We start from the raw sequence: 27,707 nt of genomic DNA on the forward strand, positions 1-27,707 counted from the left end.
GCTACTCTGTAAAAAATATTTCCCTTGATTGTTTTTGCAATAGTGCTGGTGATGGAAGGGGATGGCGTTTTTGACAAGATGTCAAAATATAGCATAAGAATTGAAATACTGACAACTAAGGATGTAAGAATAAAAAAAGATGTGTGTGGATTGTGCTTAAATGATCCTGCATTCATAAAAAGGCTTTTTAGTGTATACAAGTGAACAGGATGGCTTGAAATAGCATTTTATAAATATAGTCAGTAAAGTGTAGCTTTAAATCTTATGGTATTTAGTAATTTCTCTGCAAACATTAATTTGAATGGTCTGTTATTCACTTTCAGTCACTGGAAAAACAGTTCCCACATGTGTTCTTACAGGTAGGCAGCAGATACTTTGTGTATAGAGAGAAACTTTTTGTGTACAAAAAACTGAACAACTGCTTTTTACATACTGCAGGGACTTCTTGGGCATCAGAGGACAGGCTGTTCATCAGCTGTGATGCATAATCCAGTGTTAGCTGGGTTCTTCTTTGCTGTTTTAAATAATTACAGTGCTCAGTATTTCTATTTACCTAGATACAGACTATCCCTTCTTTCTTTTGTGGAAAAGATTTGAACATCTTGACCCAAGCGATTTTGGAGATATTGGCAGTATATTAGTTCTAGTGATGGTGGAAAAAAGAGCTTTAAAAAAAAAAAATAAAAAAAATCAGGAATTGCAATATACCTGGGTCTATGTTGCTTGAATTTTTGGAAGGGCAAATTAAATCCCTGACTTTGACCCACTGTGTGGGTGAAACATGAGGCAACAAAACAAGCAGCTGCTTTTGCTGCTGGAGACCGTGGGATAGAGGGGAGTGTTGCTTTCTGCATTTTATGAAATGATATATTTGCTAGAAGGAGTGTAGTTCTCTGCAGGTAACACAGGAGAGAGGCCCTTGAGCAAGGGAGCTGCAGAGTGACAAATTGATTAGCCAAGAGGTGACTCCTTTCAGCCCTGTGAAGAACTTCCTTCCACTCCTCCTTCCTCTGCTTTCTGCAGAATTCCTTTTTATGTCTCTCTAACCTCATTCCTCTCATCTACGTGTTTAATCTGCTAAATAGAATCATTTCATAGCTGGCTGTACAATAATCTCAAATGCATGGTGAAGCTGTGATTTAAACAAATGAGAGCAAAGGCACATGTCTGAAGGTACAGTTTAGCAGGAGCTTGAATAGTATGGATTTTCTTTTACTGTTTTGAATTTCTGTGTGTAAGGATTAAATACTCAAAACACCTGAGCAACAAATACTAAACATCCAAAACACCTGTGGAAGCAAGGAAGAGCTCATGCTCAGCTGTAGCTCTGAATTTGTGTTTGTTTTTGCTAAGCCTTTAAACTCCAGACGTGTAAGATTACTCTTTTCCTTTGAGATGGAAGGTTAAATTATTTCAGACCTGTGATATGTGCTGGTAAGTGGCACCTTAGTTTAGAGTGCTCCAAATCATTAACTTGGAGCTTTCCAGATTTCTCATCTCTTCCAGTGTACGTGAAGTAGTTGTGCATGTCAATTGTGATGTCTAGTATTATTTTACCTTACATATGATTTTTTATTTCTACTTGCTCTCACTCACAGTTTTATCCTGCTGGAGTTTGGCATCATTTCCATTTTGTTAGATCTCTGAAGTACTGTGTTTGAGTCTGCTCTGCTTTTTGATAAGCATTTGTCTCTTTTTTAACTTTGCATAGTCACATTAGCAGTACAGTGGAAAAAAGAATTAAAAAGATTCAAACTTTTATTGAAGAATTGGCATCAACAAATTTGTAAAATAAATAATTTAAACCTGAGAGACTTTCATTCAGCAAGTACTTTTCAAGTACTTAGAAGCTTCTTATGTCAAGATGTACATATAAGATAACCACTCACTATATGCATTCCATTTTTGAAATAACAGATGTATTGAGGGAGGACTGTTTCTGAAAGCAAACAAGTAAATGAAGCTCATGATGAATGAAGGAGATAAGTGGAGATTCTCTGGGTTATATAAAAGCAATATATTTTACTCAAAACCAGAAAAGTTGGGCTTTTTCTGATTTTCTGACATTTGGCTGCTTGTCTTGCATACAAGACGTGGTTTGAGGTTTGCCTACAGCTGTGGGTGCTCAGGCACAAGTGTTGAAGCAGTGTCCCTTGTCACACAGGCATGGATAAATGCTGGCACTCGTGCAGCTGAGCTGGCCAACCCAGGCCTGCAGGACTGCAACATTGCAGCTGCAGCAGGGTGTGCACACTTGCAGCTCTCAGGACAGGACAGACGGACACCTGCACTGAGCATGGGGAGTTGTATGTGTGGGCAGCAGTGACATGTGTGCTAGTGCCACATGGGCAGCAGTGACATGTGTGCTAGTGCCACGTGGGCAGCAGTCTGTGGCAGAATCATCACCAAAATGTGAAGTTGCATGTGTGTTAGTGCCACATGGGCAGCAGCTTGTGGCAGAACCAGCATGAAATTTTGAAGTTGCATGTTTGTTGTTAGTGCCACATGGGCAGCAGTTTGTGGCAGACCAAAATGTGAAATTGCATGTGTGTTAGTGCCACATGAGCAGCAGTGATATATGTGTTAGTGCCTTACTGGCAGCAGTTTGTGGCAGAACCAGCACCAAAATATGAAATTGCATGTGTGTTAGTGCCACATGGGCAGAACCAGCACCAAAATGTGAAATTGCATGTGTGTTAGTGCCACATGGGCAGAACCAGCACCAAAATGTGAAATTGCATGTGTGTTAGTGCCACATGGGCAGCAGCTTGTGGCAGAGCCAGCACCAAAATGGGGACTCTGTCTGAGCTGTGTGATGCTGAGTGTCCCAGATGTGTTTGTGATGTGTGCAGCAGACCTGCAGATACTTGTACTCCTATGCACTTCTTCAGAGCTGAAAACACTGCAGTCTGTGCCTACTTTGCAAATGATAGCACAGCACTACTAACCAAGAGGCAGGAAAGGGTCAGCACGTGGCGAGTCTGGAGTTCAGAGATGATAAAGGAAAATCAAGGCTCATCAGCTGGGAGCCAGGGTTTGCTGCTAGCTAGCATGCTGGTGCTCACTTTTTAGATAACAGGCAAAGGGCCATCTCTTCTGAAAAGAATTCCTGCCATATATATTTCACAGTGAAGGGGAAAAGAATAATATTTCTCTGCCACATTTCAGCTCCCCATTCTTTATTACCTTCTTCACTTGAAACATTTACAGCCCCTTTCTACCTGCAAAGTTATGTTGGTACAAAATTGATTTTTACCTTGGTGCTGTTGAGATCTGATCCATTGTGAGGGCTGCTAAAATCTGATCTATCTGGGGTAGACAGCACAGGACAAATGCATGCTTCTTCTCACTGACAAGGGTGCATGGAACAAGAAAATCAGTGTTAACCTGAGCCATCCTTTGCACCCCCAAGAAGCATCTCATGGAAGGGGTACATTGGCATAGCACAAGGTGTTTTGTCATGTTACACAGCACGTCCTCAGCCAGTGTCACCAGAGAATGGTCCCTGGTGACAGGTGTCACACACGGAAAGATCCAGTCACTGAAGTGGACCTGCAAGATGAATATTCTCATTTTATGTTGTATTCTTTCCCTCTGTACCCAAGTATGCTCTCTAGGATAATTCTTGTATGACCTGACCCTCACCTTAGCATTGTTACATCAGCTTAAAGAGTGATGAATGAAATACATTGACACTTGTGAAAATCTATGCAATTTTTGACCTTGATGGAATGCTCTAGAAGCACATACGACTTTCAGGAGGAACATGACTCAGTCGTTCTTTCCCTTCTGTGCTCCCAAAGTGTTATTTAATCTGTTGTTAACAAATTATTGCTCATTTCTAAAAGATGTCACAGAAGCTCTGAAATGCTAGCCAAATTCAGAAAATCTGCCTACTTTGTGCTCTGAGGAAGAGTTATGATAATTTTACTGGGCTTGGCAGATTTTGGGGAGATGAAATAAAGACGAATGAAAGCTTAGGAAGAAAACTGAGTGTTCATTTTCCACTGAGCATGGATCCAAGCATGCAGCATGGGGGCCTGGCAGAATGTCTGCCTGGTGTGCTTGAAGTCTCAGGACTTGGTTGCTAGCTGTTGTAAAAATAATACCGTATTCAATTTCCTTGTAATTTGCAAGTATGTTCCAGACACATACAGTGGTCTTTATTGCTTCCAGTTTCTTTTCCTTTGAGCTTGATACCACATGTAGTCAGGAAATCCCTTACAGAAAGATAGATATGTAAATATATTGAAAATATCTGTTCTGAAGGTACATTAGTGTAGGTTTTGTCAGGAAATGTTTCTTTTCTGAAAGTCAGAAAAAAAAATTACAACACACAGAAGATGCTGGGTTTTTTTCTCATTATTGCAGAAATCAGGAAAAATTAGCCTTTTTAGATTAATGATTTAGTTCCAAATGCAAAGACATAACTATCAGCGTGCTTTAGTGAGAAAAAACGTTTAGTTCTGTTGCAAAACATAGTGGAACAAAAAAACCATTCATTATAAAGTGGGGCTATCTTTATGAAGATGAGAGAGCTTCATAAAGCTTACCTCTAATATTTAATCCTTTGACTCACCACATTCTGTGCATAAATAACTGCTCAGTGTGCAGAACTTTTCTCAAGCCATTTGAACTGAAAAAGAATAAACCCAGTCCTACATATGGCCCTCAGAGTAGAAGTCTGCTGGCAATCCACTGAGTTTCCACAGCTGCTGTTTTTCTTGCTCTATAAAATAAGGTGAATTTTGTTGAGTTTTCCTCTCCTCCTCTGTCTTGATTTGACTGCAGCTGTTCTAATTTCACTGCACTGTGGCTTGGGAGGTGACATTAGCATTATGTGGTGCCATATAAACCTTCTGTGTGGCAATGATGTACAACTGTGCTTTTGGATGGGCTCCATTGACTTGACTTCTGGATCTGCTTTTAATGAGAATCCTTGTGCTTGCTGAAAGAAAACCTGCATCACAAGATGTCTGTGTCCTGCAGATGTTCTGTGTGCTGTGATAAACTTCTGTTCTGTGCAGAGGTGTGAGGATACAGATACATCAGCAGAACTGGGCAGGTTTCAGGTCATTTCATGAAGTTAAGGAGTTGGGACAAATACTGATGGTAAATGCACAGATTTTTTTTTTTTTTTTCGCTATGCAGAATCCATAGAAAAGGGGAGGGCAGGAGAAGAATCTGAAAATGTTGCAGTCAAATTATCATCTCTGTCTCAAAGATAAAGAGGGCAGTGGTTCAGCTGGAACAAAGTTCTCATGGGGATTTACAAAGCAAAACCCACCCCTCCCTGCAATGCCATAATCCCAAACAACCCCCCCATGCCTTTTATAAACATGGAACTCCATGCCAGGTTGCTTTTTAAAAGGTTTTCTTTGACAGACACTTGTTAACCTACTTTTTAAGATTTCAGTTACCTAACAGTGTCAAATTTAAACTTTTACTATGTAGGTAATCCTATTTATCAGTGAAAGTCATTTCTCCTGGTGATATAAAACAAATAATATATGTGTCCTGCCTACTGTTTCCATAGAGAGAGACTTTTTATTTAAAATTATACCCTTAGCCATCACACAAACTCAAAATCATCTTTTATAAGATAATCCAAAGGCAGACACTTGTCAGTTGTCCTGCCCTTGTGGCTGTATGGACTTTAATGAGTGAGACTGCAAATTCCTTGTGCTATGAGCTGCTGGTGGAGGAGACTGAATTAAACCCAAAATAGAGCCTTTCCCTCAAGTTCATTGGATGGTGGTAAATTCCAGGCACAGATTATGTTCTTGCCAGTGAACAGAAAGAGTTCAAGCAAAATACTAAAATTTTTATCCTAAGAAGATTCAAGAGTTTTTTGGAAGTGATGTTTGTGCCTCATATGGCTCTGGATAGATTATTTCTGTTATCAAAGCTGCTTTTATATTTACAAGTTAATTAGTTTAAAATCATATTCCAGCTACCGAAACCTGGAAAATGGAATTACTTGCCATCCCCTGGAGTAACTTTAGTTCTTTTGGTGTAATGTCGTGCTGAGATTTATATGAAAATAAATTCTAATTTCTAATAAGGTAACCATATATTTTGGTGTTGCTGTAATAAAGTGTCATAAATAATTATGGCTCCCAAGGAATTCAGGCTTGCAACTGTCAGTTCTTGTGTTAGTAACTCACATTTGAACAAATTATAATCATTGCTATTAAAGGAAAAAAAAATCCTCACTCCTGCAGGATGGCAATGAAAATCTTGCTCCAAAGATGTTGAAATTTTTGTTCACATGAAGAGATTGGGGATCTTGTGTCCCCAAATCAATAAATGTCCTTACATGTTAGGGTTGCATTCTCCTGAATTGTACAGGATATAATCTGACTGATGGGTTAATGAAACCCAGGGCCATGCTGTTGGCTACTAATCATAGTAAAGATCTGTGTGTTTAGTGCTGTGTATCTGGGCAGGTTTGTCTGGTTTGCTTTACCACCTGGAATCTGGGATAATAGTGGTAGCAGCATCCTGTGTTGTTTTGCCAGGGTAGTGTGAAGTTTATTGGGTGCAGGATTGCATGAGGAATAGCACAGTGATACCACAAAATCAGCCAAAGTAAGTGTAGAAAAGTAATCAAACTGCTTACACAGCAAGAAATAAGTTGTTGGGTTTTTTGCAGTTTTATTTTCTAAGTGTTATTGACAGCTGAGGGCAGACATTCTATAAAATATTCATGTACATATTTAATTTTTAGAAAGAGAATTCCTCTTAGTCTGTAAGATTTTTGACAGACAAATCAATTCCATTTAAGTAGGTAGCTGCCTCTAAAAAAATCTCAAAAATGTATTTTTCTAATACCCCTGTTTAATGATCTGCTTCTGTGTACCTGTATCTTTTTGGAGGCTGATAAAAAGAGTTATAAAAAAAGGTAGTGAGACTTTGATTTAAATAATTGAAATCAGTGCAAATGTATGTACAGCATCTACAAAGGTAATCCTTATATTAATGTTAGTTTCCTGTTGATTTGCTGACTCTTATAATAGTTTTAGCATTCAGTGGTTTTTTTTCCAAAAACGATAACTTCTCATTTTTCTAGTTGGTGTATCTGTTCTTCGTGTCTAAAGGTAAATTTCAAAATACTCTTTAGGTGTTCAGTAGAAACTTTTTCAGTATCTGTCCTTATCACTTTCTTTAAAATTTTAATTTCTAAATTAGAATCTTGGTTTTCCTTCCTGCTATGGATATTTTCTGACTGACTGCATTACAATAACCTAATGTTTTTATTGCTTTTGTTGAAGATGTTTGCAGTGTTTGTATCTTGTGTTGTTTCTATCTTGTCCTGAGCTCACTTGCTGAAGCTGTGCATGCCTGATATGAATGAGGCATGTTCCTGTAGGGATCACTGTGTTTAATAGTAGAATGTTATTTTCTCTCCGCTTACAGGCTTAAGGAAGTGCTTGAAAATAATTGGGATAAAATTGACAATGCAAAAATGCAAACTCCTTTTTGGCTCTCATCTTCCTTAGGATTGTTTACTTCTTTTTTTCATTTTATTATTTTGTTTCCCTAATTTTTATGACTTATATTATCCCTTCAAGCTTTCACCAGAGGCTGTGTCTGTACATCTTGGTAGCTATTAGTAACTGAGATAATTATAGGAATACACAGCAACATCTTATTTGACCGTGAGTTAGTGTTAGCTCAGAGACTGCTGTGTTCTGCAAAACCAGAGAACATGCAGAGAGTTTGCACTGAGCAATGCCTATGGGCCTTGGGCTGGCTCTGCCTGGGCACGGGGGTGGATTCCTGGGGCAGTGTCACTGACACATTTTATGAAAGATCCTTTTGCCAGGATCTGTTCTCCTGGGAAGCTGGGAAGCTTCAGCTCCTCCATGTATTGCTGCTTTGGAATGTGGATCTGGAGAATTGTTTACCAGCATGTGAATTGTTTTCACTTGATGACCAATCCTAGTCCAGCTGTGTCAAGGCTGTGAGCAGTCACAAGATTTTATTATCATTCTTGTCTATTCCTTGCTAACCTTCTGATGAAATCCTTTCTTCTATTATTTTAGTGTAGTTTTTTGTATAATTTTCTTTAATATAATATATATCATAAAATAGTAAATCAGCCTTCTGAAACATGTAGTCAAGATTCTCATCTCTTCCCTCATCCTGGGACCCTCAAACACCACCACAGGGCAGCTTGGCCACTCTGCTTGCCCAGTGCTGGTGTCAGGTGTGGTGGTGTTCACAGGGGTCCCAGGATGAGGGAACAGATGAGGATCTGCCTCCATGGCAGAAGGTTGATTTATTATTTTATGATATGTATTATATTAAAACTATACTAAAAGAATAGAAGAAAGGATTTCATCAGAAGGCTTGAAAGGAAAGGAAAGAAGAATGATAATAAAATCTTGTGACTGACCAGAGAGTCTGGCCATTGATTAAAAACAACTGCATTAGACCAATCAAAGATGCACCTGTTGCATTCCCCAGCAGCAGATAGCCATTGTTTTCCTTTTCCTCTGAGGCCTCTCAGCGTCTCAGGAGAAAAATCCCAAGGAAAGGATTTTTCATAGAACATGTCTGTGACAGCAGGACCCAGTGCCTGCTGGTGCTTCCCAGGGAGCAGGAGATGCACTGAGACCTGCCAGCCATCCTGGTGGCTGTTCAAGGAGCAGCTGTGGCCATTCCCACTTTTTCTGTTCCTCAGGAGAAGAACACTAAGGTTGTGTTTCCTGGCTTTTGGGTCCCCCATCCATGAGGCAATAAACCAGTTTTGTGCAGGGTTGATTCAGTGCTCCCTCCCTAGTGACAGATCTGAGCTGTTAGCTGGCACACATGAGGGTGCCATGGCATTGTTTGTTGCTGATGCATTCCTGCCTCCAGGAATAGGAATGATCCTGATTAGTTTTTCTCCACAAAGCCCTACCTAGAATTTGGGCATTGTTTTCCTCTGTGGGTTTCTTAAGCAAGAGGAATTTTGCAGTACTCACATGGACTTTTATTGTCACTTAACTGACAAAATGGTAAACTGGGCAAGCCTGTGGGAAGATGGAGATCATTGTTAAAAACTGGGATCTGTGTAACACATTGGTTCAGTCTCTTAAGACACCAGTTCATGGAGAGTGCCAAAGAGAAGTAATGCCTCATCTTATTCTGTAAGAAACAGGTTTGATTTCCAGGAGTTATGACCATCACTCATGCATGTGAGTCATTTTTTGGTGAAGCACTTTGTTTCACTGGAATTATATAATGTCTGTTTAAGAACCACTGTTGTGATCATGAAACATTTCCTCCATTTACTTGGGCACAAGTGACATTAACCTTTGAAGGTCAGGCCTTCTGCTCTCTTCTGGAGGTTTTTTTTAACCCATTACCCCTTTGGTGACTTTATTTGCTTTCTAACTTTCAGTCTAGTTAGCTCAATCAGTGCTGTTGAAAAGGTCAGTGGCAATCTGAAGTGCATCTAGTTTGTGGGAGAACGTAAGGCACAATTTTCAGTTGCTCTTTTCTATGAAAATCAATTCAGAGCCTGACACTGCCACAGTGTGTGGTTATCATCTGATGATTTCTCTGTACAAACAATACCAAATTTGGCTCAAACATGACCTGCCTCGTGGCTGGTGGGCAGCTGAGGCTTGACAAAACTGGAGCTGCAGTGCACCAGCGTCCTTTTTAGCAATTAGACCCTTGCTAATTTTAAATAAAAGGCTACAGAACACTGAATATTGTGAAGATGCAGAGCTTTAACCAAACACTGTTTTGGCTGTGAGGACTACCCAGGTTTGTGTTTTGGGTACACCAGGAAATTGTCAACTCAATCTGAGAGCTAACAGATTGTGCCAGTCCTTTCTTGGTTGGTATTGGCATTTTTGGATATTCAATAATGTGCAGCAGATGATGAATTTGGAGATGAGCTGAACCATCCTCTCTCATTAAATGTTTGGAGACAAATGAATTTTAGTTTCAGATGAATAGAAAATTTTTTCCCTTATTTAACAGAATATAAATAACTGGAGCTCGGTACAGCTTGGAACATCTATTTTGCAATTCACATAAATCTTGAAATGAATTAATGAGGAACATGGAAAAGAGGACTGCATCTTGGACAGAGGCATCTAATCAATGTGTATTCCCCTGAGCTATATCTGTTTTGTGCTGGGTTCCCATTGATTTTGTAAACAGTTTAGTGTTAGCCATAATCCCCTTTGAATATAAATCATTCCCTGGTAGTTTCTCCTGTGTTTTAATTAAATCTCAACTGACTGGCTTGAGAGCTCTTCCTTCAATATTACTACTAAACCAGGTAAATTCTCCCTTATTTTCTTCACAGCCTTCCTCTGACCCCTGTGGAATCTGTAGGTATATAGAATTCTCAAGAACTGGTGAAGCTCAGAAAACCTGAGACAGCCAGAAAGTGCCAAAATTAGAAACTACAAGAAAATCAGAAATCTTGAGGGAAAACCAAGGGATGTTGTAGTGAATTATTTTCTTTATTTGAAATTGTATGAGTTCCTGTTACAGGTGATAACTCCTGACCGTTCAAAAGAAAAAGGAGACTGAAATCATCCTGAGACTGGAGGGTTGGGACAGGGGCCTTATACCCTCAATCTGGTTTAAGGATACAGGGAACATGAGCTCTCTATTCTCTTTTCAAATTAATTAGTTGGAAAAAATTTTGGGAAGAAAAATGTTGGTTGATTGGTACAATTTCTTGGTTCCAGTCTTAGAGAAGAATGTTACCTAAAGAGATGATTTTGAAATTATTCTGTTGTGACATAAGAATAACTATCCTACAGCTAGCATGAAAGCTGGCGCTGTTATTTCCTGAGAAATAACATAGATTGCTGTAGGAGGTATTTTGTCCTGTAGAGTGACAGACTGCATCATCAGGTAAACTGATTACAGTCTGAGGTTGGAATGTTGTAAGTGCAGCAGCATCAGATGCTGTTTTTTGATATTCCTGCTCAAGAAGGAATATTTGATATTCCTTTTTGGGCAGAGAGGAATTTTGTCAGCTTAAACACTCTGTTTTCACTAACCTGTGAAAGGATTACACCTTTTACCACCCTCCACTTGCAGCCACCAGCTCTAAAGGGAGGGACGCTCATCATCCACATCCAGTAGACAAACTCCAGGTGTTCTCTCCACTCTCTTGTGCAGAGAGCAATTATTGCTGCTCCTTTCCCAGAGCCTGTTCCATAGGCTGTGGCCTGACAGTCATACACAGGACACCCCAACATCAGTAGCAATAATAATATAAGTAGTAAAATAAGTTTGGATCTAGTCTAACTCTACTGCAATAGCTGAATCTCTTCATTACAGAGAATTACTGTTTTATATTCATTACTATATTATATTTTTGGACAGGATTTTTCAGTGATCATAACTCTTGGAAATAAAGCCTGTTCCTTACAGAATAAGATGAGGCATTACTTCTTTTTGACACTCTCCATCTTTAAATTGCCACTTTATAATCCTACCCATTTTGATAATTGGTTTGTTCATATTTGGGTACCAAAATTCTTTCTAAAGTGGAAAAGATTGAGGTTTTAGAGTCCTGATCAAATGGCTGATCAACCTTCTTCCCCCCAACTTTCAATATCCACATATGCATAGTTGGAAGGCAGGGATTTTTCAGCTGGAGGTGACTGACTCTGTATTGGTTGTCTAAGGCAGCAGCTGGACTCAGTGGTTTTAAAGGTCTTTCCCTATTTAAATGAGTCTGTGATTAATATTTAACCATCAGATTGGCTTGAATGACATGTGAATAGTGAGGTGGAAGGATGAGGAGAAGTGATAGGGTATGATCAGTTGTTCTTCACAGTTGGTGTCGTGCATTTCCATTGGATGACTGCAAGTATCTCTCACCAAGTTTCCTGTGTTTCGCTCATTCTTAGGTTTCTGTGGTTGAGATGACCCTGAGGTATTAAAGTCTCTTTTTTCCCAGCCCCATGACTCAAGAAGAAGTCGAGATTCATTGGTTTTGTTTTTCAAGGCTGTTTATTTGCTCTTATCTGTTTCATTCCTTCTCTGACCTGCTGAGATCTGTCCAGCAGGTTAATCAGTGGCACAGTCCCTGCCCTTGGGGTGGTGTTGGCTTTTTATACTAAGAACTACGTGTACTTTATTTACAATAATTTTCCAGTACCTATCACCTATGTTAGACAGACTGTCTCTACTCTAAATCAATCCAGAAGTGTCACCATCACAGCAGAAGAAGAAGGAGGACAGGACATGCCCAGATTCCTTCACCTTGCCTCCTGAACCCCCATTCTAAATCCCCAAAATTCTACTTTTTCACCCTGTGACAAATTAACTTTCATTCTGCTCAAACCCTTGCGGCTTGTAACTCCTCACACAAGGTTGGTAATTGTTTCCATGTGCTAAAATCAAAGGCCCAGGTGTTTGTGACTCTGTACCAAGGTCTCTGAGCCCCTGCCAGGGTCTCAATCCTCCAGGGCAGCCAGAGAAATATGCTGGGTCCTGGTACCTCATCACATTTTCACCCTGTAAAAGAATGTGTTTCTTCATGTTTGTTCATGTTTATTCATTACCTGGAAGCCACTTTGTTGTGATTAGGAGCAATTTTGGAGGATGTTAATAGCTGGAAGGTGCCACAAAAGTATTCCAGGCTTTTATGATGTGAGTTCCTTGTTTATGGAGAGAAGCGTCGTCCATAGCTGTGTGTGCTCATACATATTTATACACGAGTGTATTTTAGATGTGAGCTACATCTGTACCTTTAGGCTGTTGTTTAGTCTGTTGTAATCATGTTGCAATAATTAAAATATCAGAGGAACAAACAAAGAAAACCTCATGCAGTGGGGCTTATGATGCCTGACAGATAGAAGTAATTAATTTTTTGCATGAAAAGCATACAATAGGAGTTCTATCAAAACTGTGCCAGCTGAACTGTGCATTGAGGAGGCAATAAGTGCACTTGAACTGTGTGGCATGTACTGATACACCACATATTTGGATTTTTTTGTTTGTTCCCTTCTGGTGTCTTGTTGTACTAAGAGGCTGCATTGTTTGAACAAAGCCTGGTAACTCATGCACGGCTTACTAAATTCTCATTTACTGTAAATACTATCTTGCCTTCAAAAGGTGCCAGTCCTGTTTTTTCCTAAATGTCTCATCAAATTTGATGCAAATCCCAAGCTCTCACTGTGGGGTTGATTCTTGTTACTTGTTTGGAGATGTTAGCTGTGTAGACTCTCCATCGCTTTTTACTTTTTCAATAGGCTCCTTGATTTTCACTGAGATTTCTGAGCACTTTACTGCATCCTGTGATCAGTGCGTGTTTTTCCTGAAGCTTAGAACAGCAGTTTCAGTTACTGGCACTAGAACTAGAAGTGAATAGTTAAATATTCAGATTTCAGCTGTGCTTGCCTTGCTGCTTCTGGGTTGGTGTGGTGTGAAAGTGGTTTAAACACAATAGGGGTGCTTTCCTGAGCCTTTGATATTTTTTCCCCCTTATCTGTGCATTGACATTATTTTCCTAATGTGTTATTGTTCAAAGTTACTGAAAAGGTTTCCTGGTCTCCCTGAGGGCTCCTTAAATTCCCCTTGCAGTGGGAGCAGAGCTCAGAGGGAGCCCACAGAAGCAGCAGCTGATTGCTGGGGTGCAGCATTGTGGGGTTTCCACAGTTTATCTGTTATCTATTTATCTATTATCCCTGCTGGATCCCAGGAATGCATTTCCCAGGGTCCCAGGAGCCAACTTCATAAAGCTGTAATGATTCACAGACTTGTCCATTGCCACAGAGGCAGGAGCAATGCTCACCAACAGATATAAATCCCACCTCTGCTGTTTGCTAAGCAGGTGGAGTATAGGTTTTCACAAAAGGAAGCCATACTTAAGGGTATAAATGGCCACTGCAGACATTGAGCAGTGACAAAAAATTAAAGAAACACTCCATGAGCATGACTCTTATAAGTCAATAAGGCAGACTTGAATCAAGCTAGCTGGAATTTATTATGGCACTTCAAATGACAGCAGTCATCACATCTCAGGTGACAGGCTGGGTCACTGAATGTTGGTTTGAACTTACAAGTCATGGCAGACTGCTTCTGAGGTCAGAAAACTTTTTGTAAAGTGGGAATGTGTTATATAAGAAGAAATTGTTATTAAAATAATAAGAGGACATGTCTAATGACAGCTTCCTGATGGGGCACTTGGAATGAAGTAATTCTCAGTTATGTTTTATGTTCCTTCCCCTCATCATCAGTGTTTTGAAACATGTGGGTCTGGATCTTTATAAAAACCCCAAACTTCTGCAAAAGTGTTTTTAGAATCCTCAGCTAAGCAGTCACTGTTTTTGTTTCTCCAAGAGCTCACAGCCCTCTTAGGGCAAAACTTTTTGCATCCTGTAAAAGTTCCAGTTGAGAGGACAAGTAGTTAAGTATGAGCAAAAGTGTTTCAGCAAGGTATGAAAGCAAGCACATGGTAAAGAAAATGCACAGTTCTCTTGTTGGAGACCAGCTGTTAGCTCTTCTCTGTTTTGCCTTGTCTTGACCACTGGCCTTCCAAGGGAAATCTCACTGTGTCCTGATGAATCCCTTTTCTGAGCAAACTCCAGATGTTTCATACTTCACCTGCAGGTGTTTGCTCTGATTGTTGGGATGGTGCCCAGGGAGATGGCAGTGTGAATCCTGTAAAGTGGAGGAGTGATCTGGGTGCTCGATGTGTCAGAATACGTTTCATGGTTGGGCTGTTGCACAAAGGGAAGAAGCTGTTTCTTTCTCTGCTATACAGTGAAACCATTAAAAAAAAGAAGGTTGTTTCCTTTTGAAATGGAGGATCAGTCCCTAAAGATGCTTCAGCTCTTAATCTCCAATTTAAATCCTGAGATTCTCCTGACTTTAGTGGGTGTTTTAAGGGCTTAAGCAGGAATTAGGAGCATACATGCTTTGGCCCTTTGTACCTGTGTTCTCAGGAAAATGTGAGGTGGAGGTAAGTGTCTCCCTGTCAAATAGAGCAAGACCTCTGAGCCTGCAGGAGAGGTGGGATTTGAGCTAAACTCTTGGAATTGCATTTTTTGTCAGCTAACATGGTCAGGTTTCTCCTCAGCAGACTCACTGATGTGAATCCCATGCTGTGGATTGTCCTGCTCTTACACATGGACCTTGGCATCCACCTCAGGGTGATAGATTTTGGTTGAGGAACCAGACACTTGTATATTTTATGGAAGTTGTGCCAGCTAAAATTGCTGTTTGGACCCCAGTCCCAGTTTTTATGTCTACAGCTATGTTAGGTGACTAAATTTTAATATTTGGAAAAGATATGTGCATATGAGATGAATTGTCCTTCTTAATACCACCAGGTGTAAGCTTTCCATAATTATTTGAAGATCTCACAGTGTGTCACTCTTGCCCAGTTCACAAGAAAGAACAAAATGTGGGTACTGGCTTAGGGAAGGGAGTGTCTATATCCTTAAAGGTGGGGAGCCAAGATGAAGCAAGCCAAGCCTTTACTGAGGTGTTATCTGAACAATCCAGCAGTAAGATTTCATAAATGTACCTATCCATACATTCAATAGATGTGATTTATATTTGTGTTATGTTATAAGCTGATGCACAAACTATTTTTTCCATATGAGAGATGAATGCACTTGAGACTAGTCCTAATTTAACATCTTAAATTATGTGCACAATGTAAGATCCCAGTAAAATTGCATCATAATTTCTTTTAGAACTTTATGTAACACTTAGATCCATTTTAAGAACAAGGGGGAGTCCTCCAGTTTATATATGAGTGATGAAAGACTCAAATAAATGAGTGATGAGCAATGAGTGGTTGTTCATGTTTGCTAGTTTAACTTCTAAGGCCTGTAGTAAAATCCTTGAGATCCTTGTAACTTGGCATCTTTTCTCATATTAATGAAAGAAGATGGTAATGGGAAATAAGTACAAAGTCCAGTTGCTTTCTTAGTGCAAAAGTTAAGGACATGCCCTGTGCTCTACTTCATTTTTGTTTCAGTCTTTGGTCATACAGCCCATAAAAAGTGCCAGTGAGAGAAAAAGTGTTAAAACCAGTGGGAGAAAACAAGAGATTTGTATTCTCTATGTCCTGGAATTTCTTGTCTGAAAAGACAAGGTTTTAATTACCTGCTTTGATGATCTGATGGGTGGATGAGTATTCTGGTTGGTGATATCAGAACCAGCAAACAAAAGAAAGTAGAAACATCACGTTCAAATAGAAGACACTGGAATGTGGTGTTATGTTAAAAGGGGAAAAAAAAATTCATCAGTCATCTATAATATTCAGCTGGTTTATAGCTCATGCTTCATTTACTGGCTTGATATCCTAACCTAAAAAAAGACTCCAAAAGTAAAATTGAAAATTGTTTGGCTCAGAGAGTTTATAAGCTTGGTTGTCTGAATTCTTTCATTCCCTTTGAGAACACAATGCTCTTACTGGCAGGTTCCAAGGACCAGATTTATAACTGCTTTTTGTTACTACCTGCAGAGGTCCAAGGTCTTTTAGAACTCCTTCCAGTTTTTTTGTGAATCATGTGTAATAGAGCACTGGGGACAATTTTACAGCCTGGAATTCTTGTCTGTTCTGTGTTTTACCCATTACAGTGGTGTCTAGGCAGAACCATCACTGGCACCTAAGATTTTGTATCTTTTCTCACAAATTAGCAAACCCTTCACTACTTGTGTGGCCTCACCTCCATAATGAGATCTGAGCTTTTGGAAACTCCAGTACACGTTCCACCACACATCAGAATCTCTTGGTGTTGAAGGTAGATCCTGAGAGTCTGGAGTTAGGTCCTGAGGAGCCGAATACAGTTATCCATGATTTTTTGCAATTATTACCTCAAAAGACCTTTTGGATCTTCTTCAGGGAGATCTTTTGGATCTTCTTCAATGAGAATTTAAAGACAGAATTCTGTGTTAAGGGAAAAAAAAAAATCTGTTTGTGATTATGTAATGTTACATAGAAGCTCTGTTTTTTCAGGTCAGTGCTGTTACTTCTGCATTTGCTTTTCCTTTAGTATGTTTGGGTTAAATTTTCATGAGATGTACAAGATTTCAAGAACTGGTTGTGAGTCTGATTTTCCCCTGTTAAGGATTAGAATGCTCAGATGTGCTGGCACAGCCATGTAGCTGTGACAAATGAGAAATAATATTAACCTGTTTCTCTTGTCATTTCATTCCTATATTTCTGTATCTCTAAAAAATGCTCTTATGTGAAAAGCCAGTGCTGAAAGGTAGAAAACTGATCTGAGAGATCAGTACAGTACATTTTGCTTGCTCAGCAGTAGATTAGAATAACAAAATGATTCCTGACAGAAATTTGCCTAACATTGTCTTAAAACCCTCCCCCAGAATGGAAACTATACAGCTTCCATGTGGAAAGCTGTTCCAGTGCTTTGGTGCTTTTACCGTGAGAAGACCTTTTGTAATACCTGACCTGTGCTGCAGTCTCAATCCCCATTTCTTAGGATGGTTCAAAAAAGAAAATAAAAGAGTGTTCAAGAGAGTCACTGTTCTATCTGAGGGTCCAATGAGTCACTATCATATTTTTGCAAAATTAGGCAAGCTCCATTGTGAAGGAAGTACCAAACATAGTAAATTTTTTGTTCCCTTCTGCATTGCCACGCATCAATTAAAGCATTTCCTTCATATCTGGACAGATTTGGATTTGCTGGAGAAAGTCCAAGGAATAAGCAGATGTTGAGCTGACATAATCTTCATTCACAGAGCTGGTGGTGTTAGGCATTTGAAGAGGAGGGTGCGCCATAATCATCTTCAAATGCATGAAAGGATGCTGCAAAGCAGCACGAAATAGTGCTTTTTAACCCTTGTATTTGAGATGTTGGGTGTTTTGGTTTTGTTTTCTAAGCTGTTTCCTGGAAAAGGAACGGGTTTATCAATTTCATTTGTTGCTCCCACTTAGTATCAGTGCAGTTTCTTATTTCTGTGTAGTTGTCTAACCTTGCCCTTTTCAAATTGCATTCTGTTTTTGAAGAATTGTGTCTCCAATTTGTCAGAACACCTTCAAATTATTAAATGCACCAACATTTTCATAGTTCCTGCCAGGTTAGCACTGTTTTGTCTGTTAGCAAATTTTGTCTGCGTACTCCTTTCTATATTCTATACAAGCAAGTAGTTTTTATTGTAGATGTCAGACACATTTAATATTGTGTGAGACAGATAGGACACTTGCAAGTTAAACAGAAGTTGGACTATGTGTGAGAAAAATAATTTAAAATAATAACTACATGAAAAGCAGTTCCTATAAATAGATTTTCAGTGTTCACCATCTTGTGTGGCTTAAGCTTTTTCCATTTATAAATTAATTTATGACTGCTTGATTCAAGAATTGCATACTATAGTATTGTTGAAGGAAAATATTTAATTGTAGGTTTTTGACACTAGTAAGAGAATCAGCCAACACATTAGCTGAATAGATTAATCTTCTTTAATCTATAGTACCTGCAGGTGTCTAATAGAATGTAGAGCTGTGGTTTTAAATGAAGACCAAGGGAAGGAAAAAAGGCTAGGAAATATTTTAACCATTATAAGTGAAAGCTATTCCAAAATGCATGGTAGGAAAATTGTTTTACCTTTTCAAAACACACCAGCAATAGCTTCATCTAAAAGGAGGTGGGAGGTGGGCATTGCTAGGAATGGTTCATCTCTTGGGTCCCAGTTTGCCTTTGTTACCCTCTGCACAGTTGATTCCAGGAAAGGGTTTAAAGTTTAGGTGAAAGAGGGGGGAAAGAAAAAAAATCTTAATAAAGTATTAGCATGAAAATAAGTGTGTCTGCTGGAAACACAAAAGTTGAATGTCAGTGAGTGACACTTCTAAATTGCTAGCTAAAAGCACTGGAAGCTTTTTTGATATCAGAAAAATAAGGTGTCTGCCATTGTCAGTAGTGTTGCTTATCTTCACTGTTTTCCCTTTTATTGGTGGAGATGATCTGTGTAATTTTTTTCTCCCATAGCCTTGAGAAAGCAGAACAGAAGAAAAGGCAGAAAAAGCAAGGGATGATGTGTTAGAGTGATGTGTTTCAACCCTCTCCCCTCCTCCCCTGCCACTGGTGGTATCTAAAAATACAATAATGCAAGTCTTCTAAAATGATAGCTGAGATAGGGTGCACTCAGAAATAATGCATTATATAAAATTATTTTTCAGAATAACATGAGTTTAGAATTGCTTTTTCTCAAAAGTTGACTTAATCACTATGTGCAGTCTTCTGTAGAAAAGAGCTGAGCTAAGGCAAGTGCACTGTTGGTCAATTTGACATCAAAAACTCTCATTCCAGTGTTTTTATTTTTTCATAGCATAAAAATGTTCTTACATGCAGAGAGATCTATAGCTGATATTTCCCTTTTTCTTTTCTTTCCTCTGTCCCTTGGTAATTAGATTGAATTAGGCTATTTCTGGGTATAAAACTTCTAAATTGCAGAAAGAAGTCTAGCTTATATTTTTCAATTTAGGCTCCATTTGCAGCTAGGAAGGGAGGCACAAACACTCCTGGCTCCTTTTTTAGGGAGTACAAGGCTCAGTGTCTTGGCTGGAAGAGGGGCTTGAGCATTTCATTGTGACCCATTTCACTCTGCTTTTGACACTGAAGTGACATTCATTATTACTGAAGTGACATTCATTTATTAAAAACATTTGGGAAGGATATTGGGTTGTCCCTCAGTTGTGCCATTCTAAGGGAAGTCAGATACAGAAGTGGAGAGTGACAGGTGTAAGTCTAAAGCGTGCATATTGCTGTGATGTATTTAGAGCTACTATTTTTAATATAGATGTTTAATATGGATGTTTTTGGGTAAAGAAATAGTTATTGAAGGCCCGATTCAGGAGTTCAGTGACTCTGCAGTCACTGGAGCTTCTTATCTGGTTTAAAGATTACTTTTCTGTTGCACTGTTGCAAAATGACTTTGTTTCTCCAGGGAAGGCGTGCTGTTTCTCAGGAGAACATTGTACCCCAGGTGCTGCTGTTGTTGCCATGGCAGTTTGCTAGCAAGCAATCTCTTAAATATGTTACTACTGGCAAAGAAATGGTGTCTTTTTGATCTTTTTGCCAGATGCTCATTTTGTAGAACAGTCTACACAGAATGGTTAGATTTTGGGGATAAAATGTCATTTTCTGTCCCCTGAAATGTCATTAATTTTTAATGATTTTTTTTTGAGCTAGTGGTACTTTAAAAAAATAGTATAAAAAATAAACCTCCTATCTTTGAACCTCATTTTAGAAGCAATTTTGGTAGCTGATATGCAAGTGTGATTGAGCCATTGACCCTAGCTGGCATTGTTGGCGTAATCTTACTCAGAAATTAATTTTCAAAAATGTGCTTTGCTTATTGAGAATACCAGCTTTAATTCTGTTTGGAATCTGTTCTTTTTTCCTTGTCAGGTTCTGGGATGTAAAGCAGAGCATTCCTGTGTGTGCAGAGCGGGTGGGTAGGAGGACAAGTGAGCTACTTGCTCTTTAATAACTGATTCTGTTGGTTTGGGGTTTTTTGTTGGGTATTTTTTTTTCTTTTTGTCTTCTGAGCAGCCCACAGATAGTTGTGTGGGTTTTTTTGGTTTGGTTTTACTTAAAAAGAGTTTTCTTCAGACAAGAGTCTTGGGTAGTGCTGTGACTTAATAAGTAAAGGAAAAGATGTGAGGATGTCTTTTGACAATGAATATATTGGTATTCTTCACACCTCAGCATCTGATAAAATGGAATACAAATGAAAGGGCTTAAGGCTAAACTGCACCTTTTGGTACTTGTCTGAAGGAGAAGTGCTGCTCAAGCTCAGGATTATCACAAGAGGTGTCGTGGCCCAGGGACCTGTCTCTCCTCCTGAGACCTTGTTGCTGTGTCTCAGGGCTCTGCAAGCAGCAGGGAAGTGCTGACACACTTGCAGCAAATTGTGAGGGTTGTGCTGGCTGCTGTGGGAAGCCTGACGAGCCATTGTCTCTGCACATCCTCCACATTGCCAGTCCACCTGCTCTGGGTGGGAAGGTGTTGGCATCTATTGCATGAGAGGGTTTATTATGACATGCAGCATAAGGAAAAGTCACACTCAAGCCCTTAAGCAAGGTTTGCTTTAGCTACTCACAATTTTTTTTTAATGGATGCTGTAGTGAAACTTACACAAAAAGTTATTCTAATCCTGTTCTGCAATATGAAAATAAGGGTGTAATTTAAAACGAATGACTTGGCAGACATTGAACACCTAGTGAGGTTGTGCTAGTCCCCAGTGCAGAGGGTCATCAAATCAAATATTCTGGCTGAATTTTTGAAGTGCTTGGATAATTTTATGACCAATAGTAGCATTTTTAGTTATGAAAGGTAAGATAAAGATCATCAGCTCTCATGCTTCAAGGCATAAGGTAATCACTGCAGTGTTACAGGAGGGATATTTCCCTGCTGAACAGCATTTCACAGTTGGTTATGTACATTATGAGGTGTGTTCTTTCCTTTGATATAAACCATTAGCCAAAAAGGTGACACTTGATGGCTGAACAGGTTATTGAGACAAACCTTATATCAGCTGCCATGGGATATATTTCTGTGTGAAAGTGTTCTGTTGCATCACATAATGCAAGCTGTTGCTTGGAGGAATGCATATCACTAAAAATCATAGAATGGGTTCCCATTTTGTGCTTAGTAACTCTTGAGCTGTTGTGAGAGGCTCATTGTTACCCTGTGTGTGAAGGATTGTTTGTTGGCTATTAACTACTTTATACCAACACAGAGTAGTGGCAACCAAAATGCACTCAAAACAGGGGTTTTTCCTCTCTCTCAAGCCTCACATTGGGTGCCAAATTTTGTCTTGGGAGAAAACCTCCCAAGGGGGCTCCTCCAGAAAGCAAACCCACCCTTCAGAGCTAGTCTTGAAGGCACAGAACATGACACAGACAGCAAAAAACAGAGCACAGAAATGGGGATAAAACCATCACAGTGTCATCCTGTGAGTTGACTGAAAATGTCTGATATTACCAGAAATTCATTAGAACTTTTACAGCTGGTAGATAACAAATAGGTACCTCTTAATCATTCTATCCACCAGCTTTCTTCTTCATTTCTTAAATCTGATGAGCCTTCAGTTTAAAGCAGAGATCCTCATTAGATTGTCTTGTCATAATGTAGTTTTTGCTTTTAGACTTCACCTTATTCACTTTTATACCTCACAAGGTCATCTCATTCTCTCTGTGTGATGATCTTGTCCTCCTCCATGCTCATAATTATATCATCTTTGCATTTCATAATCCAGTCCTTGGATGAAGGTTGCTAATGAATGGATTAAGCAGGATCCATCCCAAGACTGGTTCCTGAGAAATGCTTAGTAATATTTCTCCATCTTTAGAACTGCTTTTTTTTTTTTTTTCACTAGATACTCTTGTGGTGCCTCCCATGGACTCTGTGCCTCCCATAGATTTCTATCCATATTATGATGTATTCTTATATTGATCCTCATTGTCTGCCTTTTAAATAAAGATTTCTTAGAGAACACTGCCAGATGCTTAATTCAGACATAGATGTATTAGTTGCACTATATTGCCCTTGTCTAAGTAGTCATCTGTCTTACTAAGAAACTCATCATGTCTCTCAGGTGGTCTATTAGTGATGAGAATATATTCCTTTTTATGCTACTTCAGGCCTACCTCCACGCCCTCCATCACTGCCTCTTCCAAAGTCTGCTGCAGTCAGTGTCACAATCACATGAATTTGTGTTTATCCCTTCTCCTTCCTTGGGGTGCATCTATGTTTAGTATTCCCTGGTGTTATTTCTGCTTTAGCACTGATCATCAGGGATGCCCACAGAACAAAGTTTTTGAGTAAAGGTTTATGAAACTAACTGGTACATGGGGAAAACTTTAGTTCCCATTGGGTTATAAATTGCATTGAAAAAATTTGCCAGTGAATTTGTATTTTTATCTTCTGGCTCTTTTAGTATGCTGCAAATGTTCCTGTCCTTGTGGCATTATTCTTATGAGAAAATGGAACATTTGTCCAGGTTTGGGGATGCACAGTTAACTTTTCATTGAATCTATATAAGAATAAGTCCTTAACTAGTTCTTCTCTGCATTTTAATCTCTTCTGCTTAGGTGAAATGAGCTTTTCACTGTTCAGTCTGTTTTTCTTTGAAAGATTGAGCTGAGGTGCTAATTTTATTGTGTGACTAATTTAGGACACCTGCCTTACCTTGTTAATCAATCTCTTTTTCTGTCCTTGTAAGTTTTTTGCTTACTCCTGATATCTTCTTTGAAGTGCTTCTTATCCTTGATGTTCTTTTTTAATTTCATTCCAAACAGTTTCAACCTTTTGTTGAAGTTATATCTCTATATTCTTGAGCTCAGTGTAGGATTATCAGTTGTGTTAACTTTCTTATGCACTCACAGTTGGCTCTGTTAAGTCCCAGACCTTCTTTGTAGGCTTATTTTTATATATATTGCTATATATCAACTTGTCAAAAGATGAGTTGGTCACAACCATTTGATTAATTTCTAAATTTAACCAGATTTTCTGTAGGGTCCGATTTTCTGTTGCTTTTAAATTCTTCACCCTGATGTTGTCTCCAGTGAGGCTCAGCTGTGATTGGAGGTGAAGAACAAGCCTGAAGAATTTACAGCATGAGTTAAAAAATGGCAAACTGACATTAGGAAAATTACTATAAAAAAAGATGAGGTTTCCAGTCTGTTTTTGTCTTTTGATTTACTCCCAGTCAATAGCACACGATGACAGGATTAATTACTCCAGGCTACATATACATGATATAGCTTTCTGCTTTCTACTCTTTATTTCTGGAGATTGATGACTGCCTAATGTTATAACTTTTAATAAGGCATTTGATTTGATTTAGAACTGTCTTCATTTTAGTTCAGATTTATAACCATAGTTAATCAAATTTTATTGCACCTTAATTAGCTTTAAAATAATTTTTAGTAACAAGATTAAAAATTTTTAAATTTTGGACATGCAAAAGAACCTCTTTGGTTGAACTGCCTGTAGTTTTGGAGAGAAGCATCACATGTATAGTGGGCATGCTTTTTAGTGCTGAAACACATAATAAAAATGAGATAAGTGAGGAGGAGAAATGATATACAGACCTGTTTGATGTGCAGCAGAAAAAGAATTATAATGGCTTCTTTCTGTGTAATTATTGTATCCACCATCAAACTATTTGACTTGGTGCAATTCTGTGGATGGCCATGGCTAGCCAGGGTGTAACAGCTCCATGTCTATAATGCATAATTTTTGTTTCCTGTTGTAAAACATGCCAAACCCTTCTGAAGTCACAGTCTGAAAATCAGTTACTGTTACAGAAGTGTGGCAAAAAGAGAAAAACCCATTGGTTCTTATTATCCTTTTAAGTTAATTGCCTGCCTAAGGGAGCTCATTCCCAGAACCAGGACAGCTCTTTTTCTCATTGCCTGCTGGTGTCCCAACATACTGTTTCATTCATTTATTTTTTTAAAGTCTTCCTTAGAAATTCTGATTTTTCTGCTGATATTTTTTGAAGCTTTCTCAATAAATTCTGATTTTTCTGCTTGGGGTTGTGTATCATACAAGTGTATGTACACAGGTTGTTGTGTGTAAGTTTGCCACAGTTGTTCTGCATGTCTTGTTTTGAAGACTGAGTTAGTGACAAACTTTAAATGTTTAAATATTATTTTATATTTCTAAAGTGAAATAGATAATAAATTTCTAGAGAAGTACCTGATCATAGAAATTGCTCAAGTGCCCTGCATTTGGCCTCCTCAAGGGAATTTAAACAGTCACATTTTAGGCATTAGCTTAAGGGAATGTCTCACATTTTTGAGTAATACTCTTAACTATGGATTGGACAAGAAGGAGAAGAATACAGGGGCAAGATTGGCTTGAAGAGAGGCTCAGGGTGAGGGGAAGGAAGGGATGATTCAGTATTCCTAAGAGCTTGAAATTCAGTATTTTCTAAGCGAAATTATTGTCCCATTTAGTGAAAGCTCACTGATGTTGCAAGCAGTGTAATGTGTAGGTTGGGGGATCAGAGAGATTGGAATGTTGGATGACTCTGTGGGCTCAAAAAAAAAATAATCTGAGAAACAAGAACTAAAAGATCACTTGAATCATGTGTGCTCTAAAAGCTATAGTCTGGTGTCATGAGAAGGCCAAACTCCCACTTCTAGTAGCGGTGGTTGTAATTTTTTTCTTTTTTAGAATTTGAGTTATGTTTGTTTGGTTGTATAAAACCTGTTGGGGATCCACATGTTTGCATTGGAATTAGTATCTCTGAAAAAGGTATCAGAAAATGTACCCCAAGCTACTACATTTAAAGTAGTTCTTCAGAAGCAGTAGCCAGTGTTTCAGCTGTTCATAGAGTAATTAACAGTTAAAGAATTATTAACAAGTTATAGAGTAGTTAACAAGTGTTAAGATGTTATGAAATAGACAGAAGTGGGATGAAGAGTTGCAAATGTTTGGGGAGTGTTGTCAAGCAAACAAAAAAATCCCAAGACAGGAAGCACCCCCTCAAACAGGACTTTGATGTTGCCTCTATTTTTGCTTCTCCAAACTCTGGGATGGTCTTCTGGTGGGAGAGGTCCATGTTCAGACCTCTCCATGTCATTGTCTGTGTGTGGCACTTGTTCCCTTGCAATGCAAAGCTGAAAAGTGCCATTTCAGAAATACCACGCACTTCAAAAAAGATTTTATTCGTATTAACTCAGCTCTGCTTTCTTAATTTGCTGTAAATCAATGAATACTTTCTGGTAAGTCAAAACTGTATTGTTGTCATGTGATCTATTTATTTAAAATAAAAACAAGTCATCAATCTCTGCTAAACACCCCCCAAAACCCCAATGAGTGATTTCTAGTACTGGAATTACTTGCTTTTTTTTGATTTGTGAGCAAGTCAAGTTCTGTGACCTCTCTGTTCCTGAAAAGCTGCCTGTTCTGCATTCCTGATCTCCTGCTTTTCTAGTACCAAATTTGTCTGCTTTCATTCCTTAGGGAGAAACTCCCAAGTTATATCTGTAGTCTTTGGAAAGCTCTCTAAAATATTTAGGAGTCTGAAAATGACTGACAATCTCACTGTTCCTAACAGTACAAACTGGGGATATAAGCTTGACAGGGAATAAATACTTTTTCATTGTGCCTGTATTTATTTATTTATTTGTGCCTCTACATCTTCTCTCTTTTCTTTTTCATGGGCACATTTGGCATAACTAACAGGTAAGTAGAAATTAGTGTAATATAAAGATCTTTTCACACTTTGTTGCCACGTGTTGCAGTAGACTGTGAACCTCACAGCCTCTGAAGAAAAGCTATGGGAATACACAGGTGGAGAAATAAAGCAGGATATTGCTGCTCCCTGACTGCTGTCATATGTGTATAGTGGCATTTACTTAAAAAGATTAAGATCCAAGATTAAGTCTGTGTTCTAAACACAAATTGCTGTCAGCTTAAGAATCTGAGAACTCGCCAGCTGTGAAGAGAGAAATTTCCCCATCTGTCTTTGCCACTGAGAAAAAGCAATAATGGCAGTGTGTGAGCGTGAAGGACTGGACAATGTTGAAGCTTTTAGTCTTGACCTCCCTCTTTTTCTATAAATGAGCACAGTTTTTTCTTTCAGAGGCTGATGGTGAAAATGGCATCTGAACACTGAGGCAAATACACCTTACCAAAGGACTGGTCATTGCATGTGAAATAGTTTCCAGTGTAAAATCCATTTGTTGATGTGCTTTCAGAAGTTGTCACTGTCTATGAGACATTGCAGATAGGGTGTTTCCTTGAGCTCTAGGGTTGAGACACGTGAGCAGGGACAGACTGATGTTCAGAAATGCTTTTACAGTCCATAGTGATGGTCTAGGCTCTTGTCAGACATCAGGGGAGAGTTACAGACTGATTTCCCAAGCAATTCTTTGATTCCATGTGTGTTGTATTTGTGGGGTGCTCTGGTGAAGGGAGGAGTGATGAATCTGACTCCATGTTCTCAGAAAGCTATTTTATTATTTTATGATACTATGGACAAGGGAAGAGATGAGAATCTTGACTCCATGTTTCAGAAGGCTGGTTTATTTTTTTATGATATGATATGATATTATATTGTATTATATTAAAAGAAAATTATATACTAAAACTTTACTAAAGAAATAAAGAGAAGGGAGACATCAGAAGGCTAGAAAAGAAAGGAATGAATAATAAAGTCTCATGATAGACCAGAGCCTTGACAAAGCTAGACCATGATTGGTCATCAAGTAGAAACAATTCACATGGAACCAATCCAAGATGCACCTGTTGGTAAACCATCCCCAGACCACATTCCAAGCAATCAGATAATTATTGTTTACATTTCTTTTCTGAGGCCTATCAGCTTCTCAGGAGAAAAATCCTAGTGAAAGGATTTTCATAAAATGTGTCAGTGACAGGCTGATTGTCAGGGCTTTATTTATTTAAGGAGGGAATGCTGGCTGGTGGGTTTGTTATTACACTTGGTCTTTTGTTCCTTTGTTTTATGCTGTGTCTGTGCTGGTTGGGGCAAACAGGAGGCTCATAGGAGTGAACCAAATAGTTTTTAACTGTGCAGCTTTTCTCTCTGATGATGCAATGGGATGATTTTATGTTTAATGGTATCAAACCCCAGACTGTGCGCATCTTGGCTTGCCTTTGTGGGTACAATACACTGCAGGGGAGCTGTTGAGGTGCAATGCTGGATCTAACATCTAACACCTAACATCTCTGGCTGGATGGATGTTCCAGTCCAGCTGATGGAAGATGCCATGC

General features: G+C 38.9%; 1 protein-coding gene across 5 annotated transcripts in view; it reads left to right on the top strand.

Annotated features, from left to right (window-relative positions):
• NELL1 (neural EGFL like 1) overlaps positions 1-27,707 on the top strand; it is a 275,070-nt gene that overhangs the window by 90,321 nt on the left and 157,042 nt on the right. The gene's annotated exons all lie outside the window — the stretch shown is intronic.

Source organism: Melospiza georgiana, chromosome 6 (assembly GCF_028018845.1).
Source record: "Melospiza georgiana isolate bMelGeo1 chromosome 6, bMelGeo1.pri, whole genome shotgun sequence".
Classification (NCBI taxonomy): domain Eukaryota; kingdom Metazoa; phylum Chordata; class Aves; order Passeriformes; family Passerellidae; genus Melospiza; species Melospiza georgiana.